The sequence below is a fragment of the Natrix helvetica genome (assembly GCF_964273705.1).
Source record: "Natrix helvetica genome assembly, chromosome: 2".
Lineage (NCBI taxonomy): Eukaryota > Metazoa > Chordata > Lepidosauria > Squamata > Natricidae > Natrix > Natrix helvetica.
In genome coordinates this window covers 34,900,154-34,906,153 of record NC_138552.1, presented here as the reverse complement: position 1 = coordinate 34,906,153, position 6,000 = coordinate 34,900,154, and positions in this window count along the sequence as shown.

The following is a 6,000-nucleotide window of genomic DNA, read 5'->3' as shown; positions in this document are numbered from 1 at the left end:
TATAAACCCCCACACATGGTGGAATCACAGCATATAACGCCTATATCTCTCTTCTCTGAGTGTTTAAGGAAAGCTGGACTGTACAATATATACTCTTCTGATCGGCTTCTATTCCAGAAACTTCAGACCTTAGAGAGGTCATCAATAGCCGTTGATACAAAATCACTGAGGATCTCTTGCATAGAAGTATTCCAGATTAGTCACTGCATAATTATCTGCTTTCACTCATAAATGTAACAAAAGAAGACAAAAACCCAAACATTCATAAGGAATTAAAGAACCTGAAGGATGTCAAGAGTCTGCATTTTTCAACCTATCTTCTTTGTCTATGATTACCAGTGGAATGTGTGAACTTTTCATTGTAAATAATATCTATGTGAAAAAAATAATAAAACCACAAGGTTAAAAGAGACCGTGTAGGTCTTATGCCACAAGTATAAAGTACAGTATTTATATCAAATTACTGCTGAACTATTCAACCAATGCTTGATGAGAATACACTTGGGTAAGCATACCATGGGAAGGAAACAGACGAACCTTCATTTAAATATTGTAAACATAGAATAAATGTAGAATACAATCAAATATATAATTGCATAACTGCATATACCCCCATCCACCCACCCACTCCCTCCTCACACAAATTATTAAGACCGACCAGAAACAAAAGTTGCACATTCAGTATGGATCCCCAGAACATTTGCTTTGCTAAGAACAATTTTAATTTTTAGGTAGTGAACCATTTTTTTCCATACAGGTAGTCCTTGTTTAGCAACCACTTCATTTCGTAACTGTTTGCAGTTACAATGGAGATAAAAACGTATGACGTCCTCACTTTAACAACCTTTGCAAGTCTGTAAAGCAAAGGAAAGCTAAAGTAAGGTCATAAGCACAGTTGCAATTTTACTTAGTGACTACTTTACTTAATGGCCAAGTTGCCATTCCCAATTGTGGTTACCACATGAGAATTACCTGTAAGAGATTTGCTAGGTATACAGCATGGGTTTCAAAGATACTATTATGTTTTAAGTAGGAGTGGTGGATTAACTGCAAAGGTAGTAGATTGCAGGTCTTCATTACAGGGTTCCCAGAACTTGGTGGGGGCAACAGTGGCTTTGATGGGGCATAGAAGATAATACTGGTAAGTGTGATAAATGGAAGGAGTCAAGGGAGGAAGTTAAAATTGAGATTTGTGTGATGGAATTTGTCTGGCAGCAACGTGATGCCCTGTAGGACAGTGGCATCTGTATGGGAGAGAATATCCAAAAAGTCAAGAGGGTGGCTTCAACTGCAGAATGAAACAATTGCCCTTTTCAGTTGTGTTATGAAATGGAATCCATGTTAAAAATGATGGAATTTCAAGCACTAAGATGCAGCCACATCTATGTATGTATGTATGTACATACGTACATACAGTACGTACGTACGTACGCACACACATGTATGTATGTATTGTATGTATGTATGTATAATCTCCTGTGCAAAGAGGCTGCTGACGGGAGTGGGTTAATCACCCCATCATCCACAAACAGCTTTGCCACTAGTCAGAGATGCTGGGAGTTGTATCCAAAACTTCTGGAAAGCAGAACCCTCTTTTACAGCCTTTTCCCTTGGAACTATTGATAAACCCTTTCAATCATCCCAAGATGGTTCAATGCATTCGATTGGACTATGCTGAGTTTGGAAAGGAAAGCGAATTGATCAACAGTTCACTTTTAGGGCCAACTCAGCTATCTCAACTGCTTTGCTTATTTTTAGAAAGAAAAATAATTTAAGAAAAACATTGTATCACAAGGTCACGGGACCCTGCTTTCATTTCCAGGGAACTGGAGTCTGTGTTGAACATTGGACCTAGTCTGAGTTGCTTTACCCTCCATCCAAGGAGATGTCTTGTTTGTGCATTTACCTGGGAAAGCCCTCAACATCAGCAGCCACCCAGTGTAGGCTTCTGTTGTAGGCAGACTCTGGGACTGAGTCTGGGACAGAAGTGTCTGAAGGATCTGATGCATTTATCAAAATGCGGGATGAAGTATTGTTCTCATCAGAAGCTCCAGCTCTTTGGTATATGTTGGTAGGGTCACAGAGCATGTAATAAAGAGACAAAGCTTGCATCATAATAATGCAGTGATTATTTTATTATGTACACCCTTTCTCTGCTGACTCCATAGTAAGCATGTGATCTGCTACTGAGCTGGTTGCCCCACCCTTTCTAAATCAAGTTTAAAATGTTCATTTTATCTAGTAATGCAGCATCGGTAGCTTCTTCAGAAGCAGAAAATGGAGAGGATTCCATCTCCTTTTCCCTGCAAGGTCACTTGAAAGTTTCCTCAAGCACCTGAAAGCCCTTTCCAAACTGTGAGAATAGGATTTCCACCCCCTCCCAAGTTAATTCAAGGATATAGATAACCAAGTATGGTTGTGTATTGGGGTGTTGTAGGCTTTGAAACTAATTTGCACAAAGTTATTCAGACCTGGAGTGAATGCAACATCTCTCTGCTATTCATTAAAGCAGCATTAAAGAAGTCTGGAAATAAAATACTGCTGTTTTCAGAGTTACATTAATTTTAATTAGTCAACTCCTTAAAGTATTAAAGTTATTAAACCCTTTAAAAACAGCTGTTTTATTGAATAGCTGAGAGGTGCTGTGTTCAGATAAGATTCAAAGTATTTCCTACAAATAATGTTCCAACTATGCATTTAATAGATACTATTAAAGTCCTTACTGTTTTCTTTGCTGGTCTTTTAATATGAGGCAATCTTAATTAATTTTCCATTATACTCAAATCTTGTAGGACTCCACATAAATTTGTCTATAAATCTATTCTTTCTGTAAAAGATGTCTATTGAAGAAATGTGCTCATAAATGTCTAAAAGCTTTTAAATATTGTTCTTAATAAATGTAAAAACCCTAAAAAAATTCAATCTCTAAGGTAGAATTGTGACTTAATTAAAGAATTCTTAATTGCAATTCTAAACCTACTTAATACAAAGCATAGTTGGCACCACTCAGCAAGACTTACTTCCAAATATATAGTTTTTATTGTTGTTTCATTTATTCAATTACTCATACAAACTAATGCTAATTAAAATAGTTCACTGTGTTTACATAATGTAGACATAAAAATTAGGAAAAACCAACTCTCCTTAGAAAATGAATGTAAGCAAAGATGAAACAAACTTGTTTGAAGAGTTATAGTCACCTTGCCTCTTCTTCTGAAGTACCTTTTAGCTAAAGGATGTTCCATTCATTTGTTATATTTTCTTTTCTTTTCTTTTTAATTGAAGCAGCAGCAATGTAAGCTACTGTAATAAATAAATACTTAATTAAAACATTTTCAAAGCATGTTAATTAAATCAATAATATATAGTATTTAATTCATTTTTATCAACCATTGAACCAATTGTTAGCCATTGTATCTAAAATTTAAATTATTGGCTTCTGATCATAAAGGAATTACTTGTTTTCCATATCTCTTACCCAGTGAAGCTCTGAAAAAAATTATCTTCTCTGAGGGAGATAGGTGGTACGGAAATGTGAAAAATAATTAGATAAATTAGATTATCCAGTCCAATTGTCAAAACCATTGATCATAAATTCATTTTTTCTTTTTTATGCAAAAGATTTGTCAGGGTTTTCCAGCCATCAATAGATGCTCTACTCATACACTTTATAGGCTCTTGCACCAAATATTTCTTTTTGACTTGTGTCTCCATATACTTCTATTTATGGAATACAGAAGGCAACAACTGGATAGGACCATATAGGCTGATCTCTACTGTTTTGCAGAAGATGGCATTGATCCTCATGTTTAACAATGCCTGCAGAATGACTTGCTTGCTGTCTTAAATTATATTTTTTAAATTTAGAAAGCTAGGATAAACCAGGAGTTAATCTTGAATAGAAGGATTCTGCAATCCTTCTATTCAAGCCAGTAAAGACTGAATTTCTGGGCTCAAAAACCTTTAATATTACATGTCTCTCTTTTGCAGTAAATGACATTTGGGCTGCTAGTAATGAAACCAAGTAGACTTTGCAAGCCAGAATTCTGCCCATCCTTTGTGTAGAGAACGAGAAGAAAAGCTCAGCTTCATCTTTCAGAAAACATGATAATTTCTCAAGGCTATTATGAATAACTATTTCCAGATGCAAAAATGTAATAAGATATTTGCAGATAGTTTATTTTAATTGCCCTTATCATCGCCACTTTTTTTGAATCTTATGGTGAAGGCTGCTGTTGTCCTTATAGAGAGTTGAATAGGCTCTCCTAGTGGTAGCTCATCCTCTTCTAAAAACTGCCTGGGTGCCATAAATTTCTGTTGTCAGTGCCATTGAAATGATGAAATCACAGTGGTAAGTGTAAGAGACAAGCCCTGTCCTCCATTGGAGCCATTTTCAGCAGCTGAACCAAGGTGCCATCTTTTCTGGTTTTCCATTTTTATAAAGCTCTCTTTATAGCATAGCTAGACAACACTAATGTTAAGTATCTCAGTGCAGTGAGGAAGACCAGTTTTAGCATCAAATAAAAAGCATGATATTTCCATTTTCATTTTTGCCTTCTGATTGTATCTTTTACAGCTATAGAAAAGCCAAAACATTTGTGCACAGATCACAGCTACAGCAAAAAACTAAATTAATATGCCAGTTCTGTAGTAAAGCTGCCTTAGGAAATATTACTCCTGAATCAAGCTACAATATCTTTATAGTCCAATCTATTTCATAGTGTTTGTGAGGTGTAAACATAAAAAGAAGGGAGGGAGGTCTCCGTGTTCTTTTGGAGAAAGAAAAGGGAAAGTACTAACCAAATAATGAATACATTCTGCTAAGAAGACACCTGTGTTAACTACCTACAAAAAAGATATTCTTGTTTTTAGAGGGTTAATTCCAAGGTCTAGCACAAAACCTCTAAACTGATTAGTCTTTAATTGTAGTGATTGTTGTTGTATGTTACATCTTTTAGTCAAGTAATGAAAATTACAAGGATATTAAAAAGGACCCACACACGTGTCAAAGTCCAAGGAACAACGCATGCCTACCATACAGGGTTTGGGATGTCTAATGCCTCTTCCATGCAGGCATCCTTAAAACAATGCAATAGTCATAATAAGGTGTCCATGCTCGGGGGTTGAAAATATCACTGTACATCATACAATGCAGTTATTTCTGGGCAGCTTTGAAATTCAGTGTTTTTCAACCTTAGGATCTTTAAAATGTATAGACTTTCATCCCCAGAATTCCTCAGCCAGCATGCTGACTGGGGGATTCTAGAAGTTGAAGTTTACAGATCTTATAGGTGTCAAAGTTGAAAAGCACTGCATTAAATATTATTTACTTATTAGCAGGCATACTGGAAGAAATAACTGGAGAGTATCCTAGGAAATAACTGAAAAATAAATGTTAACTTCTGCATGATTTACAACTATAATTGAAGTGACTAAATCCTTAATCCAATGCCTAATGTGCCCAGTTACAAGAAAACAAAAAAGACATTGGTGATTAGCCCCTTTTTTGTCATTGCTACATGTATTTTACTCCAAATTTAGAATGCCTCACAAGACAAATGCAGAGGATGGGTATTCGGAGCAGTTTTTCCTGGCCTGTTCTATTTTATGGACTAGGGACAGGAGATTCCATGATTTAAAAGCAATTGGGATTATGGTAAATTAAGCGCGTGTTCCAAGATTATTGTGTCCTACAATGCACATGTTTTCATGGTAAAATCACCATTATCTGAACTATAGAACTTATAGAATATAAGATTTAAACTCACAGGTTGTTAAACCTGGGACCTGAGTCTTAAGGAAGATAGTTTTCTGATATTTGCTGGCCTTGACTTTGGGAAAAGCTAGATTCAAAAGGAGACAACAATTTCCTGTGCATTTGTTGAAAGTGAAATTGATCTTATTTTGTGACTTAGCTTTGCATCTGTATCTCCTGCCCAGCTTCATATCTGCCATATCTAATGAGTGCTTTTGTTCCTACCTTAATTCAACAAGAACAGT